Source organism: Pinus tabuliformis, chromosome 8 (assembly GCF_031772625.1).
Source record: "Pinus tabuliformis cultivar Carrire ecotype Pingquan chromosome 8, CPIR1, whole genome shotgun sequence".
NCBI classification, from domain to species: Eukaryota; Viridiplantae; Streptophyta; class Pinopsida; order Pinales; family Pinaceae; genus Pinus; species Pinus tabuliformis.
The window spans coordinates 1790493577-1790519106 of NC_142294.1; positions in this window are offsets into that span (position 1 = coordinate 1790493577).

Sequence of the window (25530 nt, forward strand, 5' to 3'; positions counted from 1 at the left end):
TGATTTTTCCAAGTTTCTATTGATATTCAATGTTTTTCCTGGAAAAATCTCAATGACAGAACTACCAAACTCTTCCATAGAGAAAAGAGACATTTGTCTAGATGATAGACACTCAATGTCAGAATCCAACTGAAATTGTGTGTGGTCATATTCTGAAGATGGTTCAAAGTTTTCTAATGTATTCAGAATTTGACTATCTTCACTAATCTCAGAAATGGTAAAGACAGGTTGTATAGTATCTTCATCATCAACCCACTCATTATCTCCTATTTCTGTAATTGCTTTTGCTGGAGGATACAGATTGAACTTCTTTGTCGAATTACCATCATAAATATACATATCCCCAGACCTACAACTTATGAAAGCATCAGCTGTGGCTAGCCAAGGTCTTCCTAAAATAAGAGGATGTCCTCCTAGATTACTCTTGGGAGTTAAAATCATGAAATCCACTGGATATTCCCAAGAATCTAAGGAGACTGGAATGTCTTCTAATACACCATCTAGTTTAATAATTGATCGATCTGCAAGTTGCAATAAAGTAGGTGTAAAAATAAGGTTAGGAAGTTTTAGCTGTTCCATAGTCTGTCTACTCATGATGTTGATAGTAGCCCCTAAATCAATCAAAGTATTTGGTATTTCTACCCCATTGATATGTGTTTTGACAATTGGACTACCGGGATCTACATATTTCTGCATAGTAATTTTTCCCATCATGATATCTTCTATTTTCCCTACCAGGTGTATCCTTCTGGTATCTCTTGGTTTCCTTCCTGGTCTTTTAAGACTCAACTCCTTTATTGTTTTTGCTAGAATAGGAATCTCTTTAATGGCTTGTAACAAGGGAATCTTGATATAGACATTCTTCAATTCATCTAGAAAATTATAGTCAGGCAACCAAATTTGTTTTTCCACTCCTTTGTCAATTTGTAATCTTTCAGGAAAATGAGGTGTGGATAAAGATGCAGGTTGCTCAACTATGGGAGTTGTGGGGGTTAATTGTTTTTCTTTTTCTTTTTGAGTGTTTGGGTTTTGAAGAGATGCTTCAGAACCCTTATTGGCTTCAAGAGACTCTTCCTCAAAAATGCTTTGCTTTTGAGCATTTATAGAAGGTTTATCTAGGACTCTACCTAATCTGAGTTGTACTTCATTGAGAGGAACAATCATATAGGTAGGAAATTGTTGACCTTCCATCATGTAAGCATTTTGAGGGTTTTTATTATTGGGGTTTGGCAATGGCTGAGAAGGAAGTTGATTTGACTTCTGTTGGAATGGAAGCAAGAGTTGAGAATTTGGATTCTGTTGAGAAGGTTGTTGTTGTTGTTGTTGTGGAAATGGCAATGATAGTTGTGGATTTTGATTTGGAAGTTGTGGAGCTTGTTGGTTTTGAAAAGATGGAGGATATTGGTAAAATTGAGCAAATCTCCCATAAGGATTTTGCATACCTTGTACCCATGATTGAAAAGGATTTTGAGGTTGGGACCAAGGTTGTTGCCAAGGATTCCAATTTGGTGGGGGTTGAAAATTCATAGAGTTGCTAAACCCTTGATTTTGTTGCCCTTGCCAAGGTCTCATTGCAACAAAACAGAGAGATTCGATTGTATTTGGATCTTCTTGAAAGACAGCTTTGAGCCCAGGAATTGAAGGACAATCCTTGGTTTCATGATTCTCTGAACAAATTACACATGTTTCTACAACTTTTGCATCCAAGGGACATTCCCTTAGAGCATGTTTCTTCCTACACTTTGGGCAAAAGATGGCCAAAGCCTCAGCTTCTGCTTTCTGCTTATTGTGAATCTTAAGGGTGTCTAGTTGCTCACTAAGACTCCCTAAGATATCAGTTTTGAATTCATCAAGCATGTTGCCAATCTCAGCCCTACTTACCGATCCAGTTGCAGATTTATTTGCTCTGATGAGAGAAGGATCTCTAGGCCCTTTTTGAGTTTTAGATTTCCCCCTTGAGAGATGGACACATAATTCTGCTATATCAGAAAGTGGAAGTTGAGATACATCTCCTTTTCCCATCATGTTCAAAATATCTATCCTTTCATCTCTAATGGCTTTTAATAGAAGGGCTTTCAAGGTCTCCTCATCCAAGTTACTCATTTTTGCTCTTTTCAGATTATATTGAAATCTTTCAAGTAACTCCTCCAAGTTTTCATCTTCTTTTTGCATCATTTTGAATACCTCATCCTTGTGATTGGTGGGCATACAATAGTCCAGGTACCTATCCAAAAATGCTTGTTTCATATCATTCCAAGACCTAATGGATTGAGTGAGTAATCCCATGAACCATTTCAAGGCTGCTCCTTTCAATGTTGAAGGAAACAATTTGAGTTTTTGAGAGTCTTCCAAATAATCATAAGTTCGACACACTACCTCAAACTCAAATAGAAATGTTTCAGGGTCCTCATTCCTAAACCCATGGAAGTTTGGGAGGACAGATGGTGAAATGTTTTTCATTGTGACTCGGGAGTCCTCATCGACTATAGGAAACCCGAATGAGTTATCCCCATCCCTATTTCCCCCAATGTTACCTCTACCTCCTCCATTGTTTCCTCCTCCTCCTCTACCTCTACCTCTACCAAATCCAGTTGCTCCTTCCTCTGTCATGGTAGTTTCCCTGGAGACTTCAGAGTCTTCCGGTTCTTCTACTAAGGGTATATGAGAAGGAATTTCTCCCTCTTCTTCAGATGATTCTACTTCTTCAATTACATTTTGTCTCTCTGTAGAAGGAAGGAAAGGATCTCTTTCTAGTTCAGATTCGATGGAAGGTGTGGGAGAGTTGACTCCTGCCTCTTGAATTCCAGGAATCCTAGGGCTAGGAGTGTAAGTTGGAGATGATGGAGGTGTCCCTTGTCTATTCCTTGAAGTAGATGGAGTTGTAAAAATCGAACTTTTGGGTCTAGCTAAAAACCTTCCCCTAGAATCTCTTGCTCTATGCATGTCATTTTTTTTTATTTTTCTTCAAGTCGGGCTAATAATTCTCTTTCTGATCTTCCAGGTCACTCTAGGTGCAAGAAGAGAGCATACTCAAGAGACTATTAAACCAATAACTTTCTCTTTTCTGATCCTCCAGATCACATTAAGCGCAAGAGGAGAGCATACTTTGAGATGTTATCAATTTTCCTTCCTTGAAATTTTCCTGTTTTTTTTTTTAGAAATTGGCTACCTAATTTCACTTCCCCGGCAATGGCGCCAAAATGTTTGGTCAATTTAGTGATGTCTAAATTGCAACTTTTAAATGTCAACCCGGGGCTCGTAAGCTGATGAAGTGAGGTGTACTATATGTACTTAGATAACCGTTTTCTTAGTCTTTTGTCGTTTTTAGCTTCTTTTTTTTTAAGTTTGTTTTCGAATGTATCTTTCCTACTGTGATGTGATGAAAATGTAATAAAGCAGGTGAAATGTGGATGATTGTGGTGATCTCTAAATGATTTCTCAAAACTTAAAAAGTATTCTACAAGAAAGCAATAAAATCAACTCTTAAAGGAAAATAAAGACATCAAATAAAAGACTAATGACATCGGCCCAGTATCTTTGCTGCTGAATGAAAATGAAAATGAAATCTATATTAAATCCAACTAAAAGTAAGAACAACTATCTCACACTATTTCAACTCTTCAACTTAATCTTCTCTATGAAAAGATATCATGAAATGTTAAGCAATGTGAAATCTAAGTGAAACTACATAAAAGAGACTAGTCACAATACTTTAACTTTCTCTTAACCTTTTGCCTTTCAGTTGAATTTATCATGTAAGAAACAGTTATGAATAAGTCAAGTAATGTGAGTTCTAAAGCAAACTAAATCAAGCTATACTAAGTGATATTTTGGCTCCCAATAAAGTTATTTGATTATGGAAAAGGAACCATCAATAGATGAACAACTTGATATCTAAGAGCAGAAAGTAAATATGCAAGTTAAAGAAATGACAGTAAGGAAAATCAAAACTGCAAAACAATGAAGGTCAGCAACATAGACAAGATGATCACGCATGCCACTAGTTATGAAAAGAAAAGAAGGAAAACTATCCCGGGCTTGCCTAAGAAACCTGCATAACGCACTGATCAGTCATGAACATAAAAGTGCAGAAATGTAAATCAACAGAAATCAAAGTTGATGTACAACTAATATACATGTTGAAAAGAAATAAAAACGTAGCAATTTAAAAGACATCTGTACAGCTAATATACATGAAACAAGAAAAAGAAATGCAGGAAATTAAAGGTTACTGTACAGGGCTTCAGCAAACAGGGGCCCTCTGCCTACTTCAGCCGGTTCAAGGAGCAGTTATATGCTTAAATGCAAAACAATCTTCTCATGTATTGATAGCAAATATAAAAGTATATTGGGGAGCTCAAAATTACATACAAAATGATTACCAAATGATTAACTCTACAGCGTTCAAGGACGCTTTATTTATAAGGAGAAAGCAAACTACTTTAACTAGATCTATGCTATTCAACCAGCTGTTTAAAAACACGTGAATCCTCTGCGTCCCCGGATCTAGGTAACTGTCATCGTGTTCATTCAATCTGGGGAATATGGCTGTTGGATTCGTGCTTCTATATTGTCTCCGTGGCTGAGGATGATGCCACCTAGCTTCACGTGCCCAAAAACAGAGCAACGCAGAGCTGTGCCACCGCTGAACACTTCTGTTGACCGGTATTTGCCTCCTCATTGACCGCGGGCTTTTATGGCTGTTCTGGGTGATCTGGAGGGACACGTGCCATGTCCTTGACCCCTGGAACTTGCCCATGTGGCTCATCTTCTCAGAGGACACCTGTAACATATCGTTTAATAAAACAGCTGTGGAATCCTGTGCTGGCTGCAGAAACCTGGATCAGCTCCGGAAACCTGTGTTGGCTGCGGAAACACAACATTCTGAACCAAAATTCTAAACCAAACAACAGTCACTTAGCATAGTTAGAAAACCATGTAAAAAGTCCTAAAATACAATGATTTAATCAACTTGGTGGATGAAATGAGTGGGAAAAGGAGGTTGAGAGGTGTATGGGAAGGTACAGGTTCAAGGCTCTACAGAGGGTCATTTGTAAGGTAACCGTTTAGAGAAGCTTATGTAAATCTTCTTTCTTTTACATTAATAAATTTCCTGAAGTGGCCACGTTGGCTCAGGCCATGGACTATTTCCCTCTTTGATGGTTTTAATCATGTCAAGAATACTGGTGTATTGATCTATGATCTATTTGTGAGCGGTGCCCTTTGGCGTTCTATCTGAGGAACTTACCCTATAAATTCCTACATTATTGATGTTTATTTTTCTCTCTACATAATTGCTAATGATGAAATGATGTTATGGGGTGAATGTAATGTGAACATGTTGAAAAAAGTTTAAAAGTGCAATTATTTACAACAGAGAACAATATAGCCCTAAAAATTAACAAGGTATCAAATATGGGCTAAAGAAAAATACATTAAGATCACCCACGTGTAGACATTGATCAAGCAGAGTGAAAGGGATGAATATGTTGGAGACCTAAAAGAATGTCAGGGTTTGGAAGAAACCTTAGGGAGTCCTTGTTCTTACAAAATATGGATAGGGTTTGAGAGAAAGCCTATGAGGGTTCTGGATATGGTAAATGCCTGGGTTCTATAATGATTAGGATTAGTGAGAAGCTATTGAATTTTTCAAATATGTGTGATAGATTAAGTGTAACCCTAGATGGGCTAGTATCCCAATAGGAGAGGGTATGATGTAGATCCAATGGTCATCTTAAACATTGATAGGTAGGCTTGGAAGGATCTAGAATGAGAATACAGGTGGTGCTCAAGAGGATGCATTTCTTTTTATAGATGACATCGACATATGGTTGATGGAAAATGGTGACTCAAAGGCAAGATCAAGAGGGAGCTAATAACTTTCAATAATCCTCATTAAAGATAAATATTTTCAAGACTTATGTTATTTCTTTATGACACTTCTCTTGTTTACATTGATCATTTTTAGACTATTATTTATTCATATTGCATAATTATTTGAATATTTATAACTTATTGGATGAGGTTGTGATAAAAGAAGCATATCCTTTTTGAGGATCATTAAGATGTAGAGTATTTCAGGAAGAATTAGCTCCAAGAGGGAGTTGGTGCAGGAAAATGAAGGAGCCACTCTCATATCTAGAGAAGAAAGACAATCCTGCCTCATCATCAAGTACACTTTCATTATGTTTATTTACTTTTCCACTATCTCTTGCTTTTGTTTACTCCTCTACAAGTACATTAGATGGACGTAAGGACCTAGTCCTCAATATTGAGATTGATGAGAATGTAGAGCCATCCCATGATTAAGAGTGGCACTTGAAAAATAGACAAGAGCTCAAATATTGAAGAAAGGATCATAGTCTCCTAGGTTGATGTCCATCATTGAAGAGGCTTCCTATTCAGAGGGAGTAAATTGATGATTAAATACAAGAATATGATGAAATTTTGAAGAGAAATATGTCCTTAATGAAAGGACCATTCTAGATGACATCGATGTAGCAATGTCAGATGCTTCTGCAATATTAAGGGCTATGCTATCCAAAGGAGAAGGAATGTGATAATATTTATGCACCTATTATTAGATGTATGTGAAGTTGGGTTCCTCCATGATGTACTTAAGGATGAATCATACTTGGCGCTGCCTCAGGGCTTTGAGGTGCATGAGTAGGAGACTCATGATTATAGATTGAAGAAAGTCCCATATGGACTCAAGCAAGTCCCATGGACCTAGCATGACTGGATTGATGGAGATCTAATGCAGACCCCTCTTCAAGATCAAAGGTATGTCTTTGATATTTGGTTTCATATATGCTAATAATTTATTGTTGAGAAGTGTAGAAAGAAAGTCTCAATTTGACTTTGCCTTGGGAAAATTGACAAAAAATGAATTTCCACATTAGAAAACAACTTGGAGGTAGTTAATTGAGGTGACATGGCTCTTGTCACTCAGTTAACTCAGTAAATTCAAGTTAGAGGGTTTGGAGTTTAGTTATGCATGTGCGATTTCTATTTTTTAGCAATCCCATTCAGTTATTTCCAGTTGTATTAAGTTAAACTAGTTCTAACTGTTGATAGAACTAGTTGGAGGCCAGTTGTGCAGCGGGACAACAATCTAACCCAGTCAACATCTAGTTAACTGATCAATCAACCAAAAATATCTAGTTCATGCAGAGAATTCAAGTTCCGCAGTAGTGTAACATAATTTGTAGACTAGTCTTGAGTGTACAATTATTTCATGAAGTTAGAGATCCAACCTTGGGAATTGCACAATAAATTGGAGGAAAATTCCTAAAAAATAGGGGCCTAATTCCTCAGGATTTTTGCAAGGAAATAGGGGCTCAAGCAGAGGCATAAATTGACTATGTTTGGGTTAGAGCTTCTCATTGAGCAGAGAGAAAGGTTATTCACTTGCAGGTTGAGCTCAAAGTGAGCAAGAAATTGTAATACATTCTCTATTCATATGATTAATGCAAGCATGCTTAAGGGGTTTTTACCATTTGGTTTCCCCTAGATAAATATGTGTACTTGTGTATGTGATTGATGCATACTTGCGAATGTTTTTCTAAATTATGAATTAATTTCCCCAAAGCAGTAGAGTAGAATTGTTTCTCTTGATTTATATTAAATTTCTTGAATAGTTGCAATTTTATCACCATATTTCTACATGGTATCAGAGCAGGATATTTGAAAAATAATTTCAAATTTTTTCCTTAGGAGGTTTAAATTTGTAGATTCAATGCAGCAGGAATCCTTCGAGTTGGGAAAATGACCTTCAACGGATTGATATTAGAGTATGCCTTGGAAGGAAAGTCGAATTTCATTGGCTGGAAGGATCACATGGAGGTAGTGTTTGATGACAATGGATTGTTGGAATATGTCAAGACAACATTTCAAAAGTAGGATTAGTTGATGCCCATAACCTAGCCCATTGGAAGAAAGATGTATCTAAGGAAAGGAAAATAATATTGGAGGGAGTGTGAGACCACATTGTCTCAAATCTCCATGGAAAATAAACTCCTTTCGCAATGTGGAAGGAAATGATTCACAAGGAAAATTTTAAGGATGGAAAATTTTCTTGAAGTTTAAAACATTGGCGAATCTCACTAATCCCTAATATGCAAATTATAAATGTTTATTGATATATTTGTAATATTATTCAAATTTATAATTATTTTATATATAGTCTCTATATAATGTTGGCGATTTTTAAGGTAAAATAATTTTATATTCTAAAATTTGGGCGAATCGTCTTTTATAAAATTGGAAATTGGCGAATCTTTTTTGTGGAAAAATCATGGAAAATTAGCCCACTGGGCGAACATTAGCCCCTAAAATTTTCCATGGAAATGAAAGAGCTATTCGAGAATAATAGTGACCATAGAAAAGTGGCCCTCAAAGACAAACTTTGAAACATCAAGATGCAGAAGAATGATACTATTTTGCAGTATCTTACTAGGTTTACACAAGTTTGGGATGAGTTTGGAGGGGTTGATGTAAATGTTTCAGAAGATGAATTTATGAGCCTAGATCTTATAAGCCTTGGTGGGCTGGTTGCAGGTGTTAAGGATAGTCGTTCACAACTAGCAACTATTCCTTCCAGTTCGGGTGGAACTTCTTCTCGGTTTTCCTTTGGAGTATCAGTCATCAACCTCCAATTTTTAGTTATTCTGCTAAAATAGAAGAATTTTTTAATTTACCCAGTATATGGAAAATCTTTAGTTTTTCCACGGAACCAAAAGAAATTAAAAAAACTCAGTTCACAACCTTATCGTGTTCGCCATTCCACAAACCTTTAGCACATTAGATCTCCGCCGTTGATCTCATTCCTCAATCTGACAGTTATCGTGTCACCCGCTCGCCAACTAGCTTGGACGATCCCCACCGTCGATCAATCCTGCTTGATCCAACGACTATCGTGTAATCTCACATGGATTCTTGCACAACCGATATTAGATCGAGGGTGCACGAGAAACGTAGTTTTCTCATGCTATGTGTCAACCACTAAGGGTAATCGTGTGAAATTTTAGAATACCACTTACCACCTTTGGACTGTGTGAGATACTGCTTACACCTACGAAGACCACTCTACTATTCTGATTAACGTCTGTGCTTGTTGGCACGCGATGACCATTAGATCTGTTGGATCTACCCAATCGGACGATTCAGATCTTCTCCTAGGTTTCTCGCAAATTTATCAGGTTTCCTAGCCAGACTTAACACTTCCGCCAAGTTTATTTAAATACATAGTGAGTGAAAATTTAGATGCGACAACACAAGATTATACAAAACTCTAATTCTAGAGGGCTCAAACTGGAATTCAACAAAACTCAGAAATAGTTCGAAGGAAATTAAAACCTCCGAGATTTGACCATTCATGCATAGTATTCATAGAGATACAGAGAAATTCCAAATTTTACATGCCAATCCTCTTCAGCCAAAATCTAGACAAAATCTGTCAAAATCTCCTTCTACTAATTCAAAACTTACATAAGTACCTGTACATACAACAATCAGATCCTAAATCAATGGATTGAATCTGCCTAATCCTACATAACATCTAATCTACATGATATTCTCCTCAAGAATCTCAACTAAGCCTAAATACTTGAATTAATTACAAGATAATTCAAATCCCTGAATTCTAGCTCAAATCCTGTCTAGAAAGCTTTGTAAAGTGACAACTAAAGGATCCCACTCCTTTGATTGTAAACATTTTTTTTGTATTTTTGGGATAAAATTCAAAGTCTTTTGCCTTCAAGCCTCATGCTCCTGCATCAAACTCCTGAGGACAAAATTCTTGATGGGCTCTTGTCCATGAGCTCTTCTACTGAACTGCCCAAATTCTGTAGCATGACATCTATCATTGAGGTAGCATCAACAATTAGTTGATCCTTCCACTTGATCAAACACTGAAAATACTCTTGTCCTCATGTCTTTTTAAACAATATCTTGTCTAAAATCTTTTCTAGCTGCAATGCCTTTGCTATAGGTAACTCTTTTACCCAATCAACCTCTTGTTATTCTTTATCCTCTGTTGTATCATCTGCATTTCTGTTTTCATACCTATACAAGTCAGCAACAATTAAAATTGGAGATATTCCAATGTTAGGGGGTAATTCAATTTCATATGCATTTGCAGAAAATTTTCTCAAGACTTTGCATGGTCCAATTTTCTTAAATTTTAACTTGTTATACTCCCTTTTTGGAAATATTTCCTTCCTTAGGCGTGCTAAAACCAAATCTCCAACCTCAAAATTAACTTCTCTCTTCTTTAAATCTTCTCTGCTCTTGTACTTTATGTTGCTATATTCCTGTAACTGTTGTTTTACCTGTTCATGTATTGCTTGAATCTCTGAAGCAAAATCTTCTCCTTTAGCACTTATCATTTCAACTTTTCCCAAGTCTCTTAATTCAAACACTCCCCTTTGGTGCATTCCATAAACTATATGGAATGGACTCTGCCCTATACTCATGTTAGGAGAATCATTATAAGCATATTCAGCCTGTGCCAAAATTTGATCCCACTGTTTTGGATGTTCACCTGTAAGACTTCTCAGAAGATTACCGAAGCTTCTGTTTACAACTTCAGTCTATCCATCAATCTGAGGATGATAAGCTGAACTGAAACTCATTTTAGTACCAAGTTTCTTCGACAAGGTCCTCCAGAAATGATCAACAGATCTGGTGTCTCTGTTTGAAACAATGCTCTTAGGTAACCCATGCAACCTTCCAATCTCCTTAAAAAACCGATTAGCAATGTGAATAGCATCACTGGTTTTATAACATGGAATAAAATGTGCCATTTTAGAAAATCTGTCAACCACAACATAAATTGAATCATTTCCTCTTTGAGTTTTTAGTAAACCCAAAACAAAATCCATACTTACCATATCCCAAGGTCTATCTGGAATAGGTAATGGAACAAACAAACTTGTGTTTTGGCTCCTTCCTTTCGCACACTGACAGACTTTACAATTTTTCACATACTTCTCCACTTTAGATCTCATCTTTGGCTAGAAATAAAACTGATTCAATTGCTCATAAGTCTTGTCTGCACCAAAATGTCCTCCAAGTCCACCACTATGTTTCTCCTTGATTAAATTTTCTCTCATAGAACGATTTGGTATGCACAACTGATTTATTTTAAATAACAATCCTTCTTGCAAGAAAAAATCCAGCCACTTACTTCTATCTAACAAAACAGGATTTTTACAAGCTTCAAATGCCTCTTTAAAATCTAAATCTTTCTCATATAATTCTTTAAGAAAATCAAAACCCAACACTTGAATTTGACTTTCTTGAACTAGGATACTTTTTCTGCTTAAGGCATCTGCTACCTTGTTTGATTGGCCATTTATATGTTTTAATACAAATTAAAACCTTGAAGATATTCTACCCATTTTGCATGTTTCTGATTAAGCTTTGGTTGTTGCATAATGCACTGCAATGCATGATTTTCTGAATATAGTATAAACTCCTTAGACATCAAGTAATGTCTCCACTTTTTTAATGACTGTACAACTGCATAAAAGTCCTTATCATAATAAGAATATTTCTTCTTTGATTCATTTAGTTTTTCATTGAAATAAGCTACAGGTTTCTCCTCTTGACTTAAAACAATGCCAATAGCTTCTCCACTAGCATCATATTTCACTTGAAAAGGTTTATTAAAAGCAGGCAAAATTAAAATAGGTTTTTCAGTAATCTTTCTTTTCAACAACTAGAAGTTATTTTCTGCTTCAACAATCCATTTAAGTGGTTGTTTATCCTTCTTTATAGTGTCAATAATAGAAGCATTGATCTTACTAAAATTCCTTATGAATTTTCTATAAAAACTAGCAAGACCATGAAAACTTCTTACCTCAAAAACACTTTTCGGTGAAGGCCACTCTATGATTGCTTTTATCTTCTCTAGATCCATTTTTAATCCATCAGCAGAAACAACAAATCCCAAATATACCAACTCTTCCTTCATGAATGAACATTTCTTTAAATTTAATAGTAACTTTTCTTATTGTAGCTTCTATAAGACATAATTTAGATGTCTCATATGCTCCTCTTTAGATCTGTTGTAAACTAATATATCATCCAGATATACTATTACAAATTTACCAATAAATTCTTTCAGCACTTCATTCATAAGCCTCATAAATGTACTAGGAGCATTTGATAACCCAAAAGGCATTACCATCCGTTCATACAGTCCTTCATTTGTTTTAAAAGCAGTTTTCCATTCATCTCCTTCTCTAATCCTTATTTGATGATAACCACTTTTTAAATCCAGCTTTGTAAAATATGTTGCTCCACTTAAACAATCCATCAAATCTTCAATTCGAGGTAAAGGAAATCCGTACCTGATTGTTATTTTGTTGATTGCTCTTGAATCAGTGCACATTCTCCTGCCTCCATCTTTCTTTGGACTCAACAGTGTTAGCACTGCACAAGGACTCAAACTCTCTCTAATCAGTGACCTTTATCTAACAATTCCTGAACCTATTTTTTGATTTCTTCATTTTCTGTGGGAGTCATCCTATAAGCTTCTTTATTTGGTAGATTTTCCCCTAGAATCAAATCTATATGATGACTGATTTTTCTAATGGGTGGTAACTCATTAGGCAAATCATCTACAATGATATCACAATAATTTTCCAGCATCTCTTGAATTTCAATTGGAAAATCAGAAATTTTAGTGGAAGTAATTGTTACCTTGGGTTTTCAAATCAATGCAAAATTTACCTCATTCTCTTCAATCTGCTGTAAGTGTTCTTTTCCACTTAGAAATAGAGTCTTTACATCAGATTTTCCTGAAGCATCCTCTTCTTCCATAGGCAGCAATGAATGATTGACACCATCTTTACCAAATCTGTATGTGTTCTTTTTCCCATCATGCATAGCTCCTCTGTCATACTACCAAGGTCTACCCAGCAATATGTGACACACATCCATAGGCATCACATCACACAGAATTTTGTCTTTGTATCTACCCAACTGCAACTCCACTTCACACTTTTCATTGACTAACAGCTGATGTCCCTTTTGAAGCCATGACACCTTGTAAGGTGTTGGATGTTTCCTTGTCTTTAATTTCAACTTTTCCACCACTTCTGTAAAGACCAAATTATCGGTACTTCCACTATCAATTACCACTTGAAAACATTTTCCTTGAACCTTGCACACAATCCTGAACAAAGTCTTTCTCTGTGCTGGTTCAACAACTTCCTTTGCTGGATTTAACAAAACTTTGTTAACTACCAAAGATTCCCATTTCTCTGGTACATTTTCTTCTTCTAGCACCTTTGCTGCTTCCTCTTCAGTCTGAGCAACAATTACATTTCTCTGATTTGTCCCTCCATTTTCTGGGCACTCATAGGCTCTGTGTCCCAACTTGTTGCATCTGTAACATTTGATATCTTTTCCTCTGCCTTTGCCTCCTCTTCCTTTGAAAAAACTCCTTCTGCCACTTGCATCACCTTCTGTGGGTGTATGCTGATTCGAGCTACTGCTAGCTCCATCTCTAGGTGCTGTAGATCTTCCTCTACCACCTTGACTTCCTCTTCCTTGGAAAGTACCTCTACTTCTGGAAGATTTCTTCCTCATGAGTTTTTCTTCAGCCTTCAATACCATCTGATAAGCCTCTTCTACTGTTTTAGGAGACATCGCACTTATCTCGTCTTGGATCTCCATTCTGAGACCATTTATATATCTTGCAACCTTCTCGTCTGTATCTTGAATTTGCTTAGCTCTTATGCTCACTTTGTAAAATTCCTCTGTGTATTCTTTCACTATCAAAGACCTCTGTCTAAGATTCTGCATCTGTCTAAATAATGACTGTTGATAATCATTTGGCAAAAACTTACCTCTCAACTTTGCCACCATCTTGTTCCAATTTTTAATTAGCTACTTACCAAGTCTCCTTCTTTCTGCCTGCACTCCATCCCACCAAAGTGTTGCATGTCCTTTCAATTTTGTGACAACAAATTTCACTCTCGTTCATTCTTCCATTTCTTCATAATCAAAGAATTTATCCATGTCATTAATCCAGTCTATCAACTCCTCAGGGTTTAAACCTCCTGGATAAATTGAAACCTCAAGTCTGGATTTAGATGTGGATCCCAACATTGATTTAAAGAATCTCATTTCAGGAGTAACTTCTGTAGGTTCCTCTTCTTATGCAGCTTCAACTTCAGGCTCACTGACATCTCCAACATTTGCATCTCTTTGATTTCCCATTTCCACTGCTTCTAATCTAGATTGCATCTATTACATAGCTTCCAACACTTCAGCATGTGCAACTAGTCTTCCTGTTCTTCGACCAACACCACGTCTTCCTCCAACTCTGAAAGCCATGTTGGATTTATTTTTCTAATCTTTGAGATCCTGCTCAGTGGCAGTAGGCTGCTCTGATACCACTAATGGTGGGCTGGTTGCAGGTGTTAAGAATAGTTGTTCAAAACTAGCAAATATGCCTTCCAGTTCGGGTGGAACTTCTTCTTGGTTTTCCTTTGGAGTATCAGTCATCAACCTCCAATTTTTAGTTATTCTGCTAAAATATCAGAACTATTTAATTTACATATGGCAAATCTTTAGTTTTTCCACGGAACCGAAAGGAATTAAAAAAACTCAGTTCATAACCTTATCGCGTCCGCCATTCCACAAACCTTTAGTGCATTAAATCTCCACCATAGATCTCATTCCTCAATCCGACGGTTATCGCGTCACCCGCTGACCAACTAGCTTGGCCGATCCCCACCATCGATCAATCCCACTTGATCCAACAACTATCGCATAATCTCGCGTGGACTCTTGCACGACCAATATCTGGTCGAGGGCGTGTGAGAAAAGTAGTTTTCTCGTGCTATGTGTCACTCGCTAGGGGTAATCACGTGAAATTGTAGAATACCACTTACCACCTTTTGACTGCGAGAGATACTACTTACACATACACAGACCGCTCTACTATTCTGATTAACATCTGCGCTTGTTGGCATGCAATGACCATTAGATCTATTGGATCTGTCTGATCGGACGATTCGGATCTTCTCCTAGGTTTCTTGCGAATATATCAGGTTTCCTCGCCAAACTTAGCACTTCCACCAAGTTTATTTAAATACACAGTGAGTGAACATTTAGATGCGACAACACAAGATTATAGAAAACTCTAATTCTAGAGGGCTCAAAATGGAATTCAACAAAACTCAGAAATATTTCAAAGGAAATTAAAACCTCCGGGATTTGACCATTCATGCACAATATTCACAGAGGTACAGAGAGATTCCAAATTTTACATGCCAATCCTCTTCATCCAAAATCCATCCAAAATCTGTCAAAATCCCCTTCTACTAATTCAAAACTTAAATAAGTACCTTTACATACAACAATCAGATCCTAAATCAATGGATCGAATCTGCCTAATCCTAGATAACATCTAATCTGCATGATATTCTCCTCAAGAATCTCAACTAAGCCTAAATACTTGAATTAATTACAAGATAATTCAAATCCCTGAATTCTAGCTCAAATCCTATCTAGAAAGCTTTGTAAAGTGACAGCTAAAGGATCCCACTCCTTTGATTGTAAATTTTTTTTATATTTTTGCGATAAAATTCGAAGTCTTTTGCCTTCAAGCCTTATGCTCCTACATCAGGCCTTCCCAAAAACTGGCATAGCTACCAGGACTCGGTGAATGGGAGGGAGAAATTATCGAATTGGGAATGCCTATGGTTTGATTTGGTACAAGAAGAGATTAGGAAAAATACCAGGGATGGAAGTTCGTTTAAGGGAGAGGATGAAGACAATTTTTCATTAGTTGGAAAGGGAAATAAGGGCAAAGGGAAGAAATCTCAACCCAAACTAGAATCCAACCAAGGGGGAAGGACGAAAGACTTGTCCAAAATAAAATGCTTCAATTGTCATGAATTTGGGCACTATGCTACAAAGTGTCCAAACAAAAATTATAGCAAGAAGAACACTGGAGGAGTAGCAAGTGAAGCATTGGATTCACAGTTCGAGCTAGACTTCATCCTTATCGCATACATGACCAACACTATGATGGGGAGTGTGTGGTACTTGGACTCAGGTGCCTCATTCCACATGACAGGGTGTAGAGAGTTTTTCAATGACCTGGAGGAGATATATCTCTAGATGCATGTTGAGATTGGGGATGGCAGAAGGTGCAGTGCTACCAGTATTGGTACAATAACCTTTAAGAGGGAGTTGGGATCCCCTCTTTGCCTCAAATATGTCATGTTTGTTCAACGCCTAAAGAAGAACCTCATCTCTGTAGCAGTTTTGGAAGACCGTAACTATGATGTAATCTTCAGTAAAGGTAAAGCCTTTTTGAGGCACATAACTACTGGACAAGTGAAGCACATCAGGGTTTGTGTGAAGAACCTATATAAACTTGATGTGGAAGATTTTGCTGCATTAAGCAGTAAGGCAGAGAAAGTGTAGAGTCATGATGTCGGTGAGCTCTGACATAGAATATTGGGCCATTTGCATCATGGTGCCTTAAAAATTATGCAGAAAATAACCACTGGCCTCCTTAAAGTATCACTTGAGCAATATGATGTCTGCAAGGGTTGTACCTTGGGGAAGTATGTGAAATCCATATTCCAAGACCGAGATAGAAAAGCACATGCAGTCTTGGAGAGAGTGCACTATGATGTTTGTGGACCCTTCTTGGCAACCTCCACTGCCAGACATAAATACTTTTTTATTTTTATTGATTATTTCTCAAGAAAGTGTTGATCCTCTTCATGTGGAAGAAGGATGAGACATTCTTAAAGTTTGTAGAATTCAAGGCACTAGTTGAGAAATAGACCGACAAGAAGGTGAAGGCTCTCAAGAGAAAAATGGAGGTGAGTATGTGTGGAATGACTTTGAGGATTTCTGTGTGAAAGAAGGCATTCGAAGAGAGCTGAAAACACCCCATAACCCACAAGAGAATAGGGTAGCTAAGAGGAAGAAGCAGAGCATTGCTGAAGTTGCGAGAGTTATGATACATGACCAAGGCCTGCCACTGCATTTGTCGGAAGAGACATGTAAGACAACAGTCTACTTAAAGAATTAGATTCCTCATTGGATTCTTGGTATGATTACACTGGAGGAGTATTTCTTAGGGAGGAAGTTGGATGTGCCTCACTTCAAAGTTTTTGGAGCCTCTATTTACTGCCATGTCTCCAAAGATTTGAGGAATAAACTTGAGTTGATAGTAGAGTTGGGAGTTTTTATGGGTTACAACAAAACTCCACACAATTACCGGGTGTACTTACCTTCCTTCATAATGATAGTTTTGCAAAGGGATGTAAATTTTGATGAGGAGAAAGCAATGAGATGTGCAAATCCCACCGGAGGAGGGGTTTTTAGCTCCAAAGGAGGAGGCTCAGGAAGTTGTACCACAACCACAAATGGAGGATCAAATAGGAGGTAGAGTGGATACATCCACTCAAGCAGAGCCATATAGAGAAGGTAGAAAGAGAACCAGGGAAGCTGATAGATTGGTATGGGATGCGAGGGAGAATGTGGGAGCTCCTTCAAATTTTCATAGGAAAAAGAGGTTACCTAAGAGGTAAACTAGCTACATGGCTCTAATGGCTGAGCTTGTAGAGACTGAACCATCCTCTTTTGAGGAAGAAGTTGAGAAAACACTTTAGATTGATGCAATGGTGGAAGAATACGAATCCATAATGAAGAATAGTGTTTGGGAAGTGGTCCCAAGACTGACAGATAAATTAGTTGTGGGTTTGAGATGGATCTTCAAGGTTAAGCATGCAGTAGACAAAAGCATAGAGAAGTATAAGGCTAAATTTTTGGCCAATGAATTCCCTCAAGTTGAGGGAATTGATTATGAGGAAACCTTTTCTCTTGTAGCAAGGTATTCATCCATTAAATAATTTCTTGAATTGGCTACATAAATGGGGTGGAAGATCCACCGTATGGAAGTAAAAACAGTATTTCTCAAAGGTGTTATTGAGGACGGAGTTTACATTGAGCAACCAAAATTTTTTGAGATATTTGATTGGGAGTCTCATGTGTGAAAACTCAGGCAAGCTCTGTACAATCTCAAATAGGCACCTCGAGCTTGTTACATTCGGATTGACAGTTACCTCATTGGATTGGGCTTCACCAAAAGTGAAGTGGCTGCGAGCCTCTATCATATTTTGGTAGAAGGTAAATTACTTATCATTGTTTTATATGTTGATGATTTAATATTGACAAGTAATGAGCAGCTGATCATATCTTGCAAGGAGGACCTTGCAAGGGAACTTAAGATGAAAGAAATGGGTTTGATTCACCACTTCCTCAGGCTAGAAGTATGGCAAGGTGATGAGGAATTGTTTGTGTCTCAAGGCAAGCATGCCACCGATATACTACAAAAATTTCACATGGAGAGTTGTAAGCCCACGGAGACACCTCTAGTGACTAACTCGAGGATGGAGAATGCCACTTTAGGTGAAGAGGTTGATGCTACCGTTTACCGATAGCTATTGGTTTCACCAATGTATCTTGTGAACACACGAACATATATGTGCTATGCATTCACCAAGCCATGGTTAATTTGACCAAATTTTATTGGAAGGCATCTAAGCATATCTTACGGTACCTCAAAGGCACTAGCCAATATGGATTATGGTACAAACAGATAGAGGGAGTGAAGTTGTGTGGCTTCAAAAATGTAGATTGGGTAGGGAGTCCATCGACCGAAAGAGTACATCATGTGGAATTTTCATTGTTGGGTCTACAACAATTTCCTGGTAAAACAGGAAGTAGAGGTCTATGGTGCTCAACTCGGCAAAAGTTGAATACATGGTCACAAGTCAAGTAGCATGTGAGGTGATATGGATGAGAAATATACTTGTGAGGTTTTTTGGTTATGAGATGAATCCAACTGTGATCTATTATGATAATCAGAGTTGCATTAAGCTCTCCGAGAATCCAGTATTTCACGATTGATTCCAAGCATATAGATATACAATATCATCATTTACGAGACTGTGCAGAGGAGGATAATGAGGCTACAATACATTCCGACAGAGGAACAAGATTCTAACATCTTGATAAAGGTTTTGTTAAGAGGGAAGTTTGAATTCCACAAGTGCAGGATATGGGTGGTTGAAAATCCATTTCTTACTAAGAGGGAGTGTTGAGAAGTGTAGCAATGAAGTCTCATTTTGACTTTTCCTTGGTAAAATTGAGACAATTCAAATTTCCAATTATCCATGTGTGGTTTCTAATTTGTAGCAATCCATTTTAGTTATTTCTAGTTGTATTTAGTTGAACTAGTTCTAAATGTTGATAGAACTAGTTGGAGGTCAATTGTGTAGTGGAACAACCGTCTAACTTAGTGATCATTCATTTAACGGATCAATCAAGAAAAAATAGGTAGTGCATGCAAATAATTCGAGTTCCCTAACTGTGGTGGAGATTCCAAGTTAGTGTAACATCACTTGTAGACAAGTCTTCAATGTACAGGTGTTGCATGCAGTCAGAGATCCAACCTTGGGAATTAAGCAATCAATTGGAGGGAAATTCCTAAAAAATAGGGGCCTAATTCCTCAGGATTTGTGCAAGGAGATAGGGGCTCAAGTAGATGCAAAAATTGGCTAAGCCTAGGTTAGAGCTTCTCATTGAGTAGAGAGAAAGGTTATTCACTTGTAGGTTGAGCTCAGAGTGAGCAAGAAATTGTAATACATTCTAAATTCATTTGATTAATGCAAGTAGGCTTAAGGGGTTTTTACCAATTGGTTTCCCCTAGATAAATCTATGTACTTGTGTATGTGACTGATACATGTTTGTGAATGTTGTTCTAAATTGCAAATTAATTTCCGCAGAGCAGTAGAGTAGAATTGTGTCTCTTTATTTAGATTAAATTTCTTGTGAAGTTGTAAGTCTATCACCATATTTAGGCTACATTTATTTTTGACAGAATCAAATGACCTCATTGAGAGGGATTTGACCTTTGATCCCAAGGCAATCCACTTCTTGAGATTAAAAGTGTAACAAAGAAATTATGAGGACTTCCTTGTCAAGGGAAATATACTATCACATATTTGGCATGATGAATTATACTAAAGAAGTACATAGAGACTCCCGTTCAAATTTAGATTTGAAAAATCCATGACTAGTAGGAAGTTAGATGGATCCTTGCTTTGCATCATGTAATGTGATCTTGATTAAGCCTGGACATGTATATTGGGTTGCTGCTAAATATATGTTGAAACTATTAATCATGGACTATGATACACTGCTAGGCTTCACGGATACAACGATGCTAACTAATGTCAAAAATGTTGATGACAAGAAAAGAACATATGCGTGTTTCTTTAGATTGGGTTCTGCCATGCTTTCCTATGAGTCGGAAATAGAAGTTTGTTAATTTTATTATTATAAAGCAGAGTAAATTTTTGCTAGTATGGCTAGCTCCGAGGTAGTGTGGTTGAGAAATATCCTGTTATCACTCTGATATTTATTTTGAAGTATGAAGAAAGAAAAACCAAAGGTAAGCACAAACCAATTTTGGAGATCAAGACCTAGCCTTCCTAATGCTCAGAGAGGGCTCTCTCTTTATAATTTAACTTTGTTTTATTTAAGATGATTTTAGGCTAGTTATTGCTTGCATTTGGGTTTTGTTTCGAAAATTTGGTGGTGGGATCACTTTACTTAGATGGATAGAGGTTTGGCTTATACCATTGGGCTATGGAGTCAAATGTCTAACAAACAAGACTGGATTTAGTTCTAAAAATAGTGTCTACAGGGCAAGATAGATGAGTTACTGCAAATCTCAAAGGCTAAATGGTGAATGGCTTCAAATCGGATCCAGGGAGCAATTAAAGATTCCATAGGCCAGACTTTGGAAGTAATGAAAGAAGTCAACTAGGATGGGAGAGCAATTAAGGGTTCTCAAATCCGGGTATCAGAGGAAAACATGTAAATGACTAACTGTGCAAAAATTAAACAAATTCTGAGTGATATTTCCAGTTGATTCATTTAGATTTTAAACACATTTAAGATTATGAAACACATAATAAAGGTAACAAAATCACACAAAGAAAGTACTTCACTGCAAATGGCTCATCTCATGAATCCTGTAGCGAAATTTTTTTATTACTTGCTCTAGTCTGTTGACTTGAAAATGGTACAATCACCCTTAGGTTCAAGATCAAAATAACTCTAAAAATGTAAAATAATCCACACTAATACTTCGAATTTTGAAGTATTTCTACAAAAGGAATTACAAAATATGTGAAACTGCTTTCATAACTAATCTAGGAAAAGGAAATATCTTCTTGCAAGAAGATAAAGACAACTATTGAACTGCTGCTTGCTGTAGAAGTGGGAACATTTAGGATGTGGACTCAAATTCATGGCTGTGTTGTCAAATAAACTAACAGATGTAGATGTATCTCTCTTTTTCTAATAAGTGACTCAAAACTGCTTGTTGATCCTCTAACTAAAACTCTGAGATTTACCTCACTACTGGTTGATCCTGTGACTGTGCTTCCTCTGTTTTATGTCCATTAGTATCACAAAATATTTTGGAATATATATATATATATATATAGATATATATATATATATATATATATATATATACTATCTCCAAAATATTTTAAAATGAAATCCATAATTTAATTAACAAAAAACCATGTGTTGTTTACAAAACCATGGCTTGTTTGTTCTTTACCTTCCTCTATAAATTCATTTTACCTGCACCTGTAAATTCCTTTTTCCCTTGTAAAATACTTGGATGGTTTTACAAAACCATGTGTTGATTTGTGTGATTGGAAGAGTATTTTCACTTTCCTTTTTTACTTTCACCTGCAACATGATTTTACACTTGCCTGTAAATGTAAAAACATTTTACATTTGAATTCCATTTCACAAATTTAGCCTTATATCCCTGTATTATGGTTTTTCCTGTAGCAATGTAATTTATGACTTTCTCATATCTATGATATTTCACTTAATTAACCCTAATTACCGTCACATACATTTGATAATTTTCCTTTCCACCATACCTTAGGATATAAAATATATAATGGAGAAACTTTAGGATAGGTGAAAATCGGTGGTTGAACTCGAGTGGTAAGTGGTTTATCGCGAATTTTGATAGTGGTAAATGGTTTTATTTGAAAGAACGCGATACAATCTGGTGGCTGCCACGTAACAGGGAGTGGGTTGGATAAAACCACCCATTTCCTGTGAATTTGAAATGTTAAAGGTCGGATATAAAACTGTGCGATGGTTGTTGGATGTGGGAGAGTTGGTTCGAAGGGCTATAAGGTGTTGAAGTTGTGGAGTGATTTGTTGGGGTGGGACCCGGGTATATTATAATAAAAAGCGGGTTTTAACAATGCTTATGAGGGAGTTAATATAATATATGATGGGAGATTTAATAATATGGTGTTAATAAAAATAGGAGAGGTTTATATAATAGCAGGGAAGTTAAAACATGAAGTGGGGATAATATTTATACGTAGGATTTAAAAGGTATGTGAAGGGGAAGGTTTAAGGGGTTAGCGTGGGAAATGGTAACTAGGAAAAGGAAAGGGTTTAGCATAAGGGGAAAATATTTTGGCAAGGGAGAATAGTTGGGATAAGGAAAAAATAGGGAATACAATAGTGCCAATGAAGCCAATCAAGTAGTTGTAGAAAGAAATAGACTACTTGACTGCTTATCAGTAAACTCAAAAATATAATTTGATCATGTTTCCACACAATTAAAGCTATCATATGTAATGGAAACTGCTGATATATTTGGTCCTTATAAAAAATACCTGGCTAAGCTCTTGAACTAACAAAATTTTCCATGTAATCAGCTATAGGATCAATAAAAGTATGATGTATGATATTTGATTCTAGGTCTTCAATGCCTAATTGATTAGTTTCATGTTCAAAATTAAACCTTGCATCGACATCTTCAGTCTTGTACTAAAAAACATAATCATCCTCAATCTGCAAATCAATAGGTAGTACAATTTCCTCTTGCTTTGGAGAGGATTTTCCAAGAATTTTTGAGAATCTTGGAAACTATAGGATCGAATCTGAAGACCCAAAAGTTCAATATCCTTCTCAAATCTTTCAACAACTAACTCAAGAAAACAAATTTTACTTTCAGAAGGATATTTTCTTGATTTCAAATGATGAAACACGACCGTTAAAAAAGCTTCATCAATTTGAAATTCTGCTAACTCATTCCTGATTCCTTTTAAAACTTCACAAGATAGGAGATTTGCCACATACCCTGTCATCTTGTTTAGCAAGAAATATTATCAATGTGTAGTGGAGTCACCATGAATGCTCTAAAATCTGGATTCTTTGATAATGGAGTCACCCTGAAAACTTTGAAGCTTTGGATACTTCGAACATGGAGTCACCAAGTGAATAATTCAGCCTTCTTGTATCCGATCACTGTTCACCATCAGCAATTAGATCTGGGATATATATTAAATAATAATTTGAGAATATATTCCGAAATTATTGCATAGATTCTAGAGCTCCAATGATTGAAAAAATCTAGGAATCTGTTCCCTGTCATTTAATTCTGATTCATAATATTGGGAACCAGATCCATTATTTGATGGATTTTGGTTGGGAAAGCTTCATCCTTTCATTGGGAATGCTTCCTAATCATTTTGTATAAATATCAAGTCGAATTTTCCTCTAGGGGTTGATTTTTCTTAGTCTTCTTGTGGAGAGAACTCATATTTTTTCAGCTCCACTTTCATTTCTTACAGGGATGTAATTGTATTGATGGAAATAATGAAGATTGGTGTCATGTTTAGCTTCTAAATATTGGTCTACTTCATAGGAATTTGAGTTTCCTTGGGCTTGAACATCCCAGGAGCCTCACAGCCCTTTTGTATCATTTATTCTTCTTCCTTTCACTTCTTATTCACATGCATCTCTTGTTGTTGTTTTCTCTTATTTTTTCATTTAGTATTGATGATTTCTTGTTGTAGGATTGGGTTAAATGGTTGAAGTAAGTTATTTTGTAGCATCAAAAACATCATTTCATCCTTGGAAAAACTTTGGAAATTCATAGTAATCATTGAGCTTCTTGGATTAGTTTGCTTATTCCCGAATCTAGATTTCTAGAAGTCCTTTGTGACAAATAACAATAAATTTTTGCTAATTTTTAGAACATGCTAATGAGATTCAATCGAGTTGATTCAACTTGCATTAGATAAAAAAGTAATTCTATTTAATAACAAAATTTATCCCATTTCATTTTCACTTGATTAGGTTAGGCATTTGATAGATTTACTAGTTCACTAGTTCTCAAATTTCTAGATTTTAGACTAGTAATTTTTCTGCTATTTTTTAGCATGGGTTAACTGTGGTTTTTTTGAGTGATTACACTTGGAATGAAGCCCTAATACATCTTAGTAAATATTTTTTTTTTCCCATCCAATTTGGATTTGATTTTCTTGGCCATTCGATGAATTATAACTTCCTGTAGTAAATCTGTAACACCTCTAGTTTCCTATAGTACTCTTCCAATGTGTATATACTTGCCTAGATTTTCTCAAAAATATTGGTTTTGTTCCCCTAGGGTTGAATCATGACCCCTAGAATCTAAATAAATGGTTGAAGAGGGATAAACACCACTTATGACTTGCCTTTTTACCCATGCAAAACATCTCAATGATTTGGGTTAATGGACAAATTTATGAATTGGGTAATACAATGATGATTTTCTTGATTGCCGCATCCAATGAACTCTATTAATGGATCTAAAATCTTTGAAATTTATGGTTGACATTTAATTGATGATATTTACTTTATTTAATTAGAATAAGTTTCTTTCCTTGTATTTTCTTTCTTGCAATAGGTTAAGGTTTCCATTCGAGCATTTCATTTTCTGCAATTAGTTTAGGATTTGATTTCATTACATGCACTCCATTGCATACTAACATCAAAGGATGGGCACATTTTATGCTACACATATAGTGTCGATACCTCTTAAGTTTGAACGAATCCCGGGTTGATAATTAAAGTTGGTAGCCTTGGGAGTTGCAACATTCTTGTTGCAAAACCGAGGCTCATCACTTTTTGGCGCCTTTGCCGGGGGGGTGTCAAAGTATGCATTGTTTTTTCCCTAGTTTATTTAGTTCTTTTTACTTTTTGCAAAAACAAAAAAATTGCATTAGGAATCTTTCATTTCAAGAATATAAAATTGTATTGCATTAGCATTCCTATTAAAAAAAAAAATCTCCAACACCAACCCCCCCATTTGGTCACGCGGTGCAATAAGAGCCACATCACCATCCACTTGTGCAAGTAGAAGAAGAAGAGGTGGCAGATAAGATAAAATAAATGGATGGAGATGATAACAATTAAGAAGATCCTCTTCAATTTCCCATTCAAGATATTGATGTTAATGTGCACATGAAGAATATCCCTCCATCTTTTCTTCCAAACTTTCATGGTCCAAGGTCAGAGGATTCAGAAACCTTTCTTTTTGAATTTTAAATCCTTTGTAGATCTTATGGTTACTTACTAAACACACAAAAATTAAAATTTTTT